Here is a 14,515-nt window from a genome sequence, read left to right on the forward strand (position 1 = left end):
TGCTGTGAACTCCTTCGAGGAAAGCCAAGGTTTGTCCTGAGTTCTTCTAACATTAAATCAGAGTATGCACTCATCATCAGCTGGAAAGGGCCACATTCCATCACAAACTGAGAAGCAAAGACCCATCCAGAAAGTATTAAAACCCCCAGGCCACAGAACAACCATTTGCTTTCAAACAGCTTGCAGAAGGCTCCTCACAAGCAATACCATGTTATCCTACTTTCTCTGGATAAAAGTTGTACTTTGGGCCAGTGAGATGGCTCAGTGGGTAAAGGTGCTTGCCACCCAACAATGCAAGCTAGATGACCTGCGTTCGATCCTTGGAACGCCCATAAAAGTGGAAGGAGAGAATTACGCAACACAGTTGTCCTCTAACCTCCACACGTGCACTGTGGCACTAGCAAAACAAAGAAAACTTCGGCTTGGAAAGGTTCCGTGACTTCAAAATGGCAAAGCCAGTGTAGAAGTTTAGATGGTGTCTCTCATATCTCTCACTCTCTTTAGAACAACCAGTGAGTTTGAAGTATTTTCCAAGTCACAGACATTTAAGAAGGTATGGGGCTGCCTGGATCAGCATCATGCAGTATGTGAATAAAATCTTGATTCAACTGAGCACATGTTCTGATTTTATTAACATACACATGTCATTTCAGTTCTAGTGACAGAATGAGAAAAATCAGAACTTTCTTCTGACCCAGCATTTAACTTTGTTATCACACACAAAGGCAGGATAATCTGGTCTTAAGAGGCCTCAGTTTGCAGTCTGGTGCTCAAGACCAGGCAGTGGAACACAGAGTGGACCTCATCTACCAACTGCAAAGTCCTACTTCAATGGCAAAGAAACTGCAGGAAATCTCAGAAATATTGAAGATGAGTCCGGTGACCTACTAAGCTTAGCTTCCACTAGACTGTAAAGGGAGTCACGGAAGTCAGGGAGGACAGCAGGGATTGTAGCTTGTCCAGTGGAGCAGAGCCTCTTAAACTAAACCCAAAAACTGTTCAGAACTCCATGAATACAACAGCCATTACTGTGCAATTGCTAGTCAAAGGAATTCAAGAGTCATTAGCTTTAAGTCATGCACAAGCTTTCACTTTCCACACTCTCCTCTGCCTTTCCCGAGGTTGTCTCTATGTATGTTATGATCACACAAAGCATTTCTAGCTAGCACAGACCAATTTAAACAAAGGTGAAAGGCAAACAGTAAATTGGAGCAAACAGATGCCAAAAAGTATCCTGAATATACAAAGACCAATACAAAGATTGACACAAATCAATAAAAACACAAAACCCTGTGTGAAAAATAGACAAAGATCACTAACAGGAAAACACACACACACACACACAAACACACAAAACCAATACACATATAACATGTTTACTCCCTGACAGTCCTACAAATACAAATGAGATGTGATTTTTTTCATTTATGTGACTGTCAAAGATGAAAAATAATTATCAAAATTCATGCCAAACGATGTAAAGAAATAAAACATTCCATGGTCTGGGGTGTAGCTTAGTGGTAGTATGTGTTCCTAGCATATGTAAGGCAATGGGTTTAATCTCCAGCAAGAAGGGCAAGAGGAAGGAGGGGAAAGAGGAAAGAAGGAAAGAAAGAAGAGGGAAAATGGGGAGGGAGGGAATAAGTACATCCTGTTTCGCTGTGCTGTGCTCCTGTAAACAGGCAAACTCTCTCTAGAGGGAGACTTGACAATGCCTCAAACCAGAGATTTCACTTTTAGGACTTTATCTTCAAGAAGATTAAGCACATCCTAGCTAAGAACTCTAATTTATTAACAAAAGAAATCCATATCAAGAGTTCCCAATCTGAAATGCCAGACCAGGAAGTCTTCTGTCAAAGAGGAATCAGATCAACAGGTATGTACAATGAGTAAGCAAAGTCCTTCCTTGGCCAAGTGTTTTGTTGTTTTACAAATTTAATTTTACTTTAAGTATCAAGGTGATATGAATGAAAGCTTTTAAAAGAAAGCTATCTGAACATCCCTATATTGCTCCTTTGATGTTTTTACGCTGAATTGAAGTCCTCTACCTAAAAAGCCCACATACAGTTTATTATTTAGGCATGGAGTGGGATGAGTGTCAGGACAGACTCAACATCAACTAGAATCCAACTGTGGCGTGGGGGGCAGATGCATTGCCCACACTTAAACACACTCTCCCTGCACAAAGGGAAGGATGCCATCTCTAACACTTGGTGTCCTCATCATCAAATGTAGACTGGGCTGTCGCACCTCTTGGCTACTGTCACTAAGAAAAGCTGCTTCTCCTTTCTATGGGTCCCGTCGGGTACCGGTTACAACCTCAACACACTCAATACTAACAATCGTACCTAAGCTCCTTCTATATTACAACACATCAGTGTCATTCTAAACCCACCTACCCTAGTGGAACTGTATCTTTAGAGGGCTCAAATTAGTGCAACACAGAGGTGATACCAGGGAAAGCAGGCTCCTCTCTTGGAGTTCTTAGTCCCACTAAAAAAGAATCTAAGAATGGACTTAAAGGAGATCTCAAGGACAGTTTTATTAAAGTTTAAAAGAAAAACACTTCAAGGTATAAATCTCAGCAGCTGCTCAGAGGAGGAATGGAGGAGGGAAGGAAGGAAACTATGCCTTCTGAGTTACTGATATGGAGGTGCTCACAGCAGACAGCCCAGGGCACAGAGTGCAGGCTTTTACAGAAAGAGTAAGGAAGCCCAAAGTATCAGAAAAAGGATGCTTAAGTTCTGGACAGAATCCAAAAGACAGGAAAAAAAAGAAAGAAAAAGCTGCACCTTTCTCAGAAAGGTGAGCACTTTGCCAGACTTCATGGATACTTGGCTTGTAGGGACTGCAGGAATTCTGGGAAGGAAAAGTACAGTATCTCATTGAAGTACTAATAACTCTGCCTATCTCTTTAACATGGCTTGAGGAAAACCTGCCTTCCTAGGGACAGGGGTGGTCAGCTGGCCAGGTAACTGACCTGGCCCATTTGAAATGTTAGGTCTCTACCCAGGTCAGAGATTCTTTCTGTTCTCTTGACCAGAAGTTTTCTTTTAATGGGCCTTTATTGCTACTCTAACATACACACTACAGGATAAGAACACATAGCAGAAGTAAAAACCCTTTGAAAGAAGTCTTAGAGATGCCTGATGTATTAGGTATGCACATTTCGTCCTCTATCACTGAACGGCACTTCTACTCAGTGCCCGACTCTGTCCATGACTTCTGGCCTCACTGTTCTACGCTCTCCATATTTGTTCATTAACAACCTTTGCCAACTAGCCCCAGGCTTGGCCTCTCAGATTATAGACATCTGCTGTCAATCAAAAACAGTCCATTTCTATCCAGGTACTGTGTCAGGCATAACAAGAAGTAGTGTAATACCAGTAGATTTTATTATAATATAGTTCTATTAAATATATTAAAATTATTGTCACACTTGGGAATGCTCACTGAGAAATGTGAAACAAGAACTTGTGATTCAGTTTCAACATCAGTACATAAAGCCTTTCCTGAGATGCTTTTATAACTTTAAGGGATATGATCTAAAGTATAATCAAATGGAAACTTACCACAGGAAAGACATACATTAAAGTGGGACAGATACTTCCTTAACTAACATAAGTAATTTAATGCCCTACTAACTTTTGCCAGCATGTATCCTCTTGATTAGTTTTATACAGGCATACTGAATTTTCAATATATAGAAACTCTGAATTATGGCATGTGGACTATCTTCTATTATCTGCAATTACTCTTCTGAGGGGTGATATAATTTGAGTGGTGATATATTTTGAAGGAATCCAAAATAGACCATTGTCGGTTTTTTTTAGAGCATTCTGAGTTGAACATTTTGGCTTTCTGAAATCTCTTCTGTGCCTTCTTAAAAGCAGAGCAATCCCCCTCCCCACCAAAAGAACTCAATTACCAAAAATTCCCTTACAAAGTTGAACCAGGAAAGACTGATTCTCATTTTCAGAAATGAGAAGTCTCCATACCACACAAGAAACATTATCACAAAACTCTGGTGTCTTCCATCTATTCTAAGACCTCACTTATTCCAAAATAATAATAATTTTTCCTAGAAGTACCCTTTTCCTACTTCCTTACTATTAAACTGGTACGTAAGTCTCAAATTCTTTGTTTGTTTTGTTTTGTTTGAGACGGGTTTACTATGAAGTCCCAGCTGGCCTGGAACTCACATTCACCTGCCTCTGTCTCCAGAGTGCTGGGATCAAAGGTGTGTGCCACCAAGCCCACCCTTAAGACTCCAATTCTTACCATGACTTTCATCCACATAATCTGTCTTTTGTCCATCTAACTTGCAGGTCTACAAAGACTGAATCTAAGAAGGTAGAGAAAATGTTTTTAACTTCTGGACAATTTCAGTCTATGAACTGCACTGTATTATGAGTGTAGATGAGAACCATGCTAACTTATTAAATGTAGTCTAAGCAATAATGAGATTAACATTTAGCACTTTTCATTAAGTCTTCTTCTTTCCTCACTTTAAACTTCCTCTTAACAAATTTTCTTAGATTGTTTTCAAATTTTATCCTCCTAAGTATTACTTAGTACAAATAATTTGCTTCCCCTTTCAACTTGATTAATTATAGCACATAATTTTAAGTATTAAAAACACTACTCACTTTTTTGCCAGTTTAAAAAAGCTCTCAAGAATAATCAAGCTAAAAGACCCTTATTGAGTAAATAAAGCAAATTGCTATTCCACCAACCACTGAGAAATGGAAGCTTTCTGAAAGAAAATTAAAGCACGCACACACACACACACACACACACACACACACACACACCACTTTGTACAAAACGATGGCATTGCCCTTCGCCAGAGCTTACTATTTTAAAACTAGTAAGATGATGACAAAAATAAAATGAGAATTTAGTCCAACCTGGCACAGGGATATCCACTCTCTATGAAAATAAGAAAAAGTCCCTCTCCTAGAGAAACCCTTTCTCTCAGAAGGTCCTAGGCTCCTCCCCTTGGCATTTAGTTCTCTAAAGTTAACCTCAATTAGTTAACTTCTCATGGGTCTGAGAACAGGGATGTCACATGGCTACCTTCCCAGAAAAATCAAAAACGGCCATGGCAGGTCTAGACCTCCAAATCCTAACTTGCTGCATCAAAAGATAACCTCAACAAGCTTGGCAATGACCTGTGGCTAATGTCCTTCAGTTGATGTTCCTGCTTAAAGTCTCTGGTAGATGGTAGATAGTTCTCCACTCCCCATCTCATCACAGACACATCAAACTGGCAGCAAACTCAAGGCCTTTCTCACTTCCTGCTTGGGACATCCGTAGGGATGTGCATTCTGATGCCCCCAAGTATAATTCAGCATTTTATTTCCAGTCTTAAAAGATGATAAACACACAATAAATGTTTATCAGATGGATGAGAGTGCAGATAAACCAATGGAATGAACCCTCTGGTTGCTGCCTGGAGAGAAGGATCAATTTTCACCAACTCTACCTGCCTCTTTCACTTCTCCATCTCCACCTTCAATCCCTCCAGTCTCAGCCACACACTCTACTACCTCACAGTCTCCTGCTGTTTATTTCACAACTACCTGTGTCATACAAGCAATAACTTGTATTTATTTCTCTAGAAGACCAAGATATAATTATTTTCACACTTTGCTTTTACTTTTTCTAAACTGATCTGATTTTTTTTCCAGTTAAACTGGGGAGAAATGATAAAGGAAAGACTATCTACAGTCAAAGCACTGCTTGAATGAAAGCCCACATAATGCCATCTTCTACACTGACAGTTACAAACCCTCACTACCATTTTTACACCTCAGGGTCTGTTCTCAGCAGTATGATAGCTTAAGTTTTATAGATAGATCAGGTTGAACAAACCATTGTTTGTTCAACTTCCAATTCCATTGTTGATACTGTCCATGTCTTTCAGGTCCATGCCAAAACCTTTCACATGTATTGTCTTCCTTCAGAAATACCCCTAAAGGTTTGCATTTAGCAAATGGAAGCTAAAGAAGAGTTTGACCAAAAACCACTTTGCCAGTAAGCTGTGGCCCTCAGCTTTACCCCCCAGTATGTTCAAATCCCATGTTTTTCAGTAAAACCTTAAATACTCTAGGTCTTACTTCTTAACATTACAGTAATGATGCAAGACACAATTTCAAAGACTATGCCTGTATCTTTATCTATCATTATTAGATAATTTGTTGAATCCCTGTGAGCCATCAAATCACAACCTCCCCTCAGTATGATAGCATCTGCTCTAGGCACTGAATAGCAATGTCAAACTGGCACAACTTTTCTGAACAACAGAACATCAATAACACAGGAACTAGTCAAGTATCAACAGATGGCTCTATATGAAGTTTAAAAGTTTCTGCACAGTAAACTATCACGAAACACAGAATGAGAGAAAACCTTCAGCAGCTATACATGAGACAAGGGGCTATATACAGAACTGACAGAGAACTACAGAAATTAAATTACAAGAAAATAATATTATCAATCAACAAATGGAAAAACGAATTGAAGAGAGTTTTCAGAAAAAGAAATACAAATGGCCAATAATTGCTCTTACGTGTTCAATATTGCTACTTATAAGGGAAAGGTAAATTAAAACTACTTTGAAATACCACCTCATCCCAGTCAGAATGGCTTTCATCAAGACATCTGACAACAAATGTTGGTGAGGATGTGGAATGGCGTGATTCACTGCTGGTGGGAGTGTAAAAAATTAGTTCTGCCATTATGGAAATCAGTTTGGAGTTTTTTCAAATAATTAAAAACGGGCTGGAGAGATGGCTCAGCAGTTAAAAGCCCTGGATGCTCCTGCAGAGGAACCAAGTTCAGTTCCCAGCATCCACTGGCAACTAACAACCATCCATAACTCTAGTTCCAGGGGATCAGACACCCTCTTCTAACCTCCATGGGCACTGCTCAATATGGGTGTACTTACATACATGCAGGCAATACACGCATACACATAGAACAAAAATAACACATTTTTTTTAAAGAAGTTAAAAATAGGCATGGTAGTGTGCATGTCTTTAATCCCAGCAGTTGGGAGGCAGATACAGGTAGAACTCTGTGAAACTGACACCAGCCTGGTCTCCATAGCAAATTCCAAGCCAGCTGGGGTCACATGGAGACCCTGTTTCAAAAAGACAAAAGTCTAAGGGGGGGGGGCAGGAGGCTTGGAGGAAAGGAGAATTACTATTCATAAAATACCTAGGATGTGACATTTTGATACAGCAGCAAGAACTGACTCAGGAAATAACTGGATAAAGTACAGATGTATGGACAGGAACCACATAGGAGAATTATACTATCCAAGGTGCAGACATGATGTTATAGATGTTATACTATACAATCTTTAAAAATTATATACTGCCAGGCATGGTGGCACAGGCCTTTAATCCCAGCATTTGGAGGCAGAGGCAGGAGGATCTCTGTGAGTTCAATACCAGCCTGGTCTACACAGCGAGTTCTAGGCCAGCTGGGGCTCCAGGGAGACCCTGTCTCAAAAAGGCCTCCCCTAAAAAAATACTTATACACTTACTGTTCTACTAAAATGTCCATAAAATGTTAAATGTTAAAAGTGAGATTAAAAAATATATGACTTTCATTTTTGTGAAAACTGTGTGTGCGATTTCAAAAGTCTGTACGAGACACTTCAGCTTCCTTGTAACCTTTCTGAGAAAGGCACCTTTTTTCCTTTTCAAGGCCCAGCTTCCTGTTGCATAACTGTGTTTCTAGCCATTTTTTATAACTTTGTTTCAAATATGTCCTCTTTTGAACCTATTTTTCCACTTCTATTGGTTCTGCTTCTGTTAGGAAACACAGTCAGGTCTTCCCATCATCTTTCTAGATGAAGCTTTTATGTTGAGCCCCCTATAATGCTTAATATTGTCAACTTCACAGACTCTAGAATCACCAAGGAGACAAATACCTGGACCTCAGTGAGGGAATTTCTAGACTGGGCCGAGTGAGGTACAAAGACCACCTTAAATATGGGCAGTACTGTTCCATGAACTAGGGTCCTGGATGGAATAAAAAGGAGAAAGTGAGCTCAACATTTGCATTTATTTCTCTCTACTTCCTGAAATCAGAATCAGTATGACCAGCTGTCTCAGGATCCTGCAGTCACACCTTTCCACGATGATGGACTGGCCCTTGAACAGTAAGATGAAACAAACCTTTACCCTCTTAAAGAGTTGCTTCTTGTCAGGTATTTGGTCACAGAAATAAGTTAACTACTATATTTCTTTTACTTTTTCTGTGCTAGAATATCTCACAGTCTAGTTTCTCTCCTCATTCCTCAGAGGTCAATTCCTTTAGAACCTACTAGACTAGGATGAATTCAAAGGCAAACCTGATCTTCAAGCAGACTGAGAAGCCTGGAGAGAAGGGGAACCTTTTGTGCACAAACTCAGTGTTATTTTTGCCTTAAAGCTGAAGGATGGTCTTGGGAGTAAAGCAGTCTCCTGGATGGTGGACGTGAGAACAGCAAAATGAAGGATCCATGCTTCTTCACTCAAAGAAGATTACCTGTACAATCACCATGGCTGATCATACCTGCTAGCTTCAATAATTCATAAAATGAATGCTTAGTCAGCTTTCTTTCAAGGTAAACAGAAAATGTTCCCAATACAACACGGTCTCAAAATGAAGTTACAGAATCTTTTACTTCAATTGGACAAAACTAAGATGTGAAGAACAAAATATATGTATGTGTGTGTGTATATATATGTACATATATATACACATATGTGTGTATATGTATACAAAATTTATCTGTATTATACTACATTATTTTGTTATTCTTCTATCTTTATTTTTCATATATAAATAAATGTATCCGCATAGTTTATTGTTAGAACTTAAGACTTGAAACTACATATTGGCCAATATCTTAAGACAGATTTGTTGATGAATGGGCATTTTTCTAAGATTCAGGTGAATAGAGCCTGATGGTTGTACCACTTTGCAGAATACCACATAACTACACATGACAAAGTTAATATGCTAATTACACACTGGGCATATTTGGCTTTCAGAATGAAATTAGGAACAGAAGAAATCTAAAGACTATGTAAACATAAGCTCTTGTTTTACATATAAGTACACATTACACATAAGGATTACTTTACTGAAGATTCAATTTAAAACATTTCCTTGGGAGAACTAAAGAAAGCTGAACAACAGTAGCTGATCATTAATGGCTCTTAAAATTCTATACTAGGATTTTTTAAATTAAATTTTGATTTTCATGCCGTCAGAAAACATTTTTTTCTTCTCAAATAAAATTATGATCAGTGGGAGGGATTACAGCTGAACACAGATCTACATCTAAAATAAATGTATAAACCTGAGTCTTTTCTTATAATTTTTATTTTTTCACATATTTAATTATATGCATTTATCTTCCTATTTTTTCTAATTCTAATGTTATTTTCATAGCTCAGATATGGGATAAAAATAATGCTTTTGGATGAATCTTTAACAGAAAATTTAAACAGCTCTTCCTGGGGGAAAGTCTGTATGAAAAAAACTTTAAAGCCAAAATAATATGTGTCAAACTATTAACAATTTGTGAACTCTCAGTGTCTCAGTGATGGGATTAGGTGTTTGATTATAATTCTGAAAAGAACTAGACCTACCACAATTTTTCTTTCTTTTTGCAGTTCTGGGAATTCACAACAAGGCCTCACATATACAAACTAGGCTGGTGCTCTACTACTGAACTACATCCCCAACCTAACACTGTTTTTAGCAAACCTCTTCAAAATATAAGAGGTGGGCACCAAAATCAGCCAGGACAGATTTTCTTTTCCTCTTCTAAATTTTCTCTTCATTGAAATTTTTTAAATTAATTAAATTAACTGTGCATAGCTAAAAGTGTGCAGTAAGCTCATAAGACTAAACTGCAAAATAATTCCCAGTCTTATCTCCTGTTTGGTTGGTTGGTTGGTCGGTTTTGTTTTCTGAAGCAGGCTCTTGCTGTGGAGCTCAGGTTGGCCTGATTCTCAATCCTGCCTCAAGTTAGGATTATAGGCATGTACATATTTTATCTCCTGTCTTCAATTCTCTGACAGATAATATACATTCTTGGACTTACAGGAAATCTGACATTGAAGGCTTAACTTAGGATGTAAGCACAGGTCCTGTAACAGGTAAAGAAAGAGAGAAGCAACAAACTGTACATGGCACCAGCAGAGCTAGTCTACCTAGCAAGTTCTAGGCCAGCTGAGACTACAGAGAAACCCTGTTTCAAAAAAAACAAAGGAGTGAAGGGAAGGCTGGCTGGCTGGCAGAAAGAAGGAGCAGGTAGGCAAATACTCTTTATTTTCCTTCTGATTGACATAATTTATAAATATAGTACAAATAAAGTTAATATCTAAGATACCTAAGAAGGACAATCTATTTCCAGTATACTACAAACCTGGCTATAAAGTATGTTTAGTGACCTAAGAATGCAGCAAAGTACCAATCTTACTCATAGGAAATGGGTGGTACTCAAAAGAAAAATTACACTTATAAACAAATGCATGGGATTCAGAACACAGTTCCTATCAAAATAATGTTGTATAGTGGTTTAGGGGTTATCTTCAGTCTGACCTGCAAAACCTAAATAACTGTTAGTGACAAATATTTCTCCCGTACTGCCTTTTACATGCGTGGCACTTGTAGTCCACAGGAAGCTGGCAAAACTCTAGGGAAACGAGAGTTTCTCTGTGTAAGTTCACTAGCAAAATAGATGCCACCCCTAAGGTCTACCCTCTTCCAGAGGACATCCTAAACCAAACTGGCCAGTCAGTGGACGGGGGAGGGTTATAAAAGGCACTGCTTCCACATCTCATCTCAAAGCTGAAATACTCTGAAAAGCCATCCCAACTTGGGTATGCCTACAGCACAGGTCTACTTTCCCCTCTACCCAACCCTGCTTCCTTCCTCTCCCACCAAAGAACACTCCCTAGTACAGAATAGATTATCGCTTTATCTTGCTACATATTTATGGATAGGTACTCTAGTCTCACTTTACATATGCAGGAACTATGCTCAGAGAACATAAGATTTGCCCAACATCATTTGGCAAGAAAAATCTGAGGAGCTATTCTGAACACAGGTCTACCAAACGCAAGGCCAAACACTAACCATATCTATGCTACAAAGAATTGATACATGGCAAAATCAGCTCAAGGGTTTGTTTGGACAGGAATGAATATATGGTGAAACTTGCTCAGCCACAAATCAGGAATTTATAAAAATACTTGGAATCCAGGCTCACTGGAAACTAGCTATACTATGATCAAGGTTTCAAATATTTTTAGACCTCATGGAAAAAAGTAGATTCCTAATGGAGTCAGAATTTCAGAACGAAATAACACAGTTATAATCTACTGCCTGGTTATTAGATTCTAAAAATAATGGCTGACAACAAATCTCCACCTACCATCAGAATTCTCCAGTATGTGTAGACAGATGTTTACTAGGCAGGAAGATGGCACTTCCTCATGCTTACTCCCTGCAAAAAGCTTCCTAAACTAGTATCCATTAAAATGGAGGTACAACATCCTTCACAGGTTTATGCAAATGCACACAGCAACCAGTTCAACTGCTTCAACTACAACCTCACTACAGCTTCCCCAAACCTCCCCTGGCTAGCAATCTTCTTTTATAGAGTAAGGAGTTATTTATACCTACAATGAAAAACTAAGAGCTAACATTACCCCACCTTGGAAACTACACGGCCCAAGAGCTGCAAGACATAGAACCATTCTATAAATCTGAAACAACTACTAGTTTCAAGAAGTCATTAAGTTGACATGCAAATACAGATTAAAAAACCGACTTGATCAGAACCACGTAAAAGTTTAACTGATACAAAGCAAGTTCTAGGCCAGACTGAGAGCTACATAGCCAAGGCCTGTCTCAAAAAAAAATAAAAAATAAAAAAAAAGCTGTAAGTTTATTAATTCCTTATAATAATTTTTAACATTTATAATCATAAGACCTACTATTACAGTTAAGTGAAAACTTGAAATATACTTAGAAATACTACAATGGCTCAATTAATGTAATTTTTATTTTAAAAATAATTGAGTCTTGGGCCTGAGATAGCTCAGTGGGTAAGGGCACTTGCCACTAAGCTTGACAATCTAGGTTCAATCCCCCAAATCCTCATGGTGGAAGGAGAACCAACTCCTGAAAGTTATACCTCCATAGGCATGCCATTTTGCCCATACGTGGAAAAAAAAAGTTGAACTTTTTATTAAGAGTTCAGATTGAGAGTTCAGTTTATTGCTGCTTCCTGTAAAAGTTCAGCAATGTCACCTCTCCCACACACCTACACTATGTATTTTGAAAAGTATTTGCAATTTCTGATTCACTGATATTACACAGATCTCAGAACCCATGTTCAGTTATTACTTTCTGCAGAAAGGCAGAGGTATGTTCTTCAGTTAAAGGGGATCATTCACTGAGACATCTATATGGTAATATAGGAACCAGGCCACCATAAAACTCATCTCACTTCTACTGAGTTTGCAGCTTCTAAGATCCTGATTATAGAGCAACATGTGGGCCCATTTCTTCTTTCTCCAAATCAGTTAATAAAACAAGGTCCTAATCAGAAATGCAGTTTTGCACAGATATACACAATACTGCTAAATCTACCTGAATTTACCACTTCAAAAAAGTTACAGGCACATCATAACTGGCTTAATGTTACAGAACTAGAGGGTACCGCTTGCCTAAGAAAAAACTCCTTCGCAGCACTTAAAAGTGCTGAAATCTTTCAGAGCTAGAGAAAGAAGGAACAGCGAACTTGAAACTTCCAAATTGGGGGGGGGAGGATGAGGGGGGACCCAAATGGCAAATCAGAACAGAAATACAGAGGCCACCTGACAATTGAGATGTCCTAACTTGATTACTTACCACCACAGTAACCCCAATTTAACCAACACAGTACTTCTAACACTGCAAGTGGCTTTTATTTTTGAATGAATAAATAACAGCTATCATTCGTCAATCATCTATTATTTGCAAGGAACATCACTGACTTTTACATAAGTCTTTAAAATAACAAGAACTGGAACTTGATAGAGAAAGGGGACACTGAACCTCTGTTACAATAACCCTATGAGAAACCAGGGTCATTTTTTTGCCTTCAAATTTCTACGTGAGGAAACTGAGGTTCAGAAAAACTGGCCTTTCCCAGATGTCAAAGTTCCAAATGGCTGGGCCAAGAGTTACCAATCTGAGCACCCTCCTCTCTGCCACAGTGATATCAAAATGAAGGCTGGAGCATAGGAAACAAGAACATGCACAGGCTAGTCAAATGTATCATCAAACACTCAAAACGGGTAAGTTTGCTCTTGATAATAAATCAATCTTCCTGCTTCAGAATCGCAGAAGCAGAGTCAGAGAGGCCTGTTTCCAACAGTCTGCAGTCTACCTTCTGTGAAAGCACTGTGGAGTTCTTAGAAGTGCTGTGCCCAGTCTAAAAGACGTCTACATAGAGCAGGGCTTCAAAAGCTGAAAGCTGTGTGCTAAAAGCCAGATATCATCATTCTCATCTTTCACCAAAAATACCTGCATTCGCTTCCCTGAAAAATGACCAGAAAAATTCAAAAACTGTCCAAATAAATGCCCAGCACCCAGTCGCGAAAACGAAGTCCCTGTAGTAAGCACAGAAAACCCTAGTAGAACATTTTGACTATTCCCTATGCGCCCTTTCCAAATCATTCGGGGACTACGTAAGAGGGTAAGGCTTCCTTCGAAATATGTGCAACTATTATACAGAAGGCGATTTAGAAAACAAAACTCTGGGCTGGGAACGGAAATCAAGTTCAGATTCTCTTCCTTCCTCAAACACACTCCTCCCCAGCAGACACAGAAACACACACACACACACACACACACACACACACCAAGTTCAGATTCTCTTCCTTCCTCAAACACACTCCTCCCCAGCAGACACAGAAACACACACACACACACACACACACACACACACACACACCGCGCACGCGCTCGCGCGCGCCTTGCAGTCAAGGTCCCCGTCTCTTCACCTGTGGCCACCAGAACCTGGAGAGCCTGGGGCACGCACCACAGAGCCCCAGATCTGGGGGTAATTACGGCTTTTCAGGACCTGGGCGGGGGTGCAGGGGAAGAATACACCCGTGCGCAAGTTTGCAGTCGGAGCACTGTCAACTCGGCAGCTTTCGCAGCTCGCCGGCTCCCACCTGCCCGAAACAGGGGACCGAGCACAGGCAGCTCGGGAGCCGTGCGGGACCCACAGCCAGTGGTCTCCGCCCGCGTGGGGAGCGCGGAGGCCCGCAGAGGACGCGGCGGGCGGAGGGGCGGGGCGAGCACTTCCTGGCCGCATTGTCCACGCGCCGCCCGCGCCACCCAGGGCCCCGTCGGGGAGGAAGTTGGCGCGCGCCCCGCCGCCGCCGTCTTACCGTTCTTGGCGTCTCCCGCGGCTGCAGCCCCCGCGGCGGCCCCAGCGGCTCCC

At 40.0% G+C, this 14,515-nt stretch overlaps 1 protein-coding gene across 2 annotated transcripts in view; it reads right to left on the minus strand.

The window, feature by feature from the left end:
• The window catches only part of Heca (hdc homolog, cell cycle regulator), a 50,360-nt gene extending 35,851 nt beyond the window's left edge, over nt 1-14,509 (minus strand). The window contains exon 1 of one of the 2 annotated variants that reach the window (XM_008822024.3): nt 14,463-14,509. The gene's annotated coding sequence lies outside the window, so the exon portion shown is untranslated. Of the gene's footprint in view, nt 1-14,069; nt 14,275-14,462 lie in introns of those variants that run through there. The other variant, XM_008822023.3, reaches the window with a different exon arrangement.
• Between the last annotated feature and the right edge of the window lie 6 nt (nt 14,510-14,515).

The sequence above is a fragment of the Nannospalax galili genome, unplaced genomic scaffold (genome assembly GCF_000622305.1).
Source record: "Nannospalax galili isolate Female #2095 unplaced genomic scaffold, S.galili_v1.0 scaffold186, whole genome shotgun sequence".
Lineage (NCBI taxonomy): Eukaryota > Metazoa > Chordata > Mammalia > Rodentia > Spalacidae > Nannospalax > Nannospalax galili.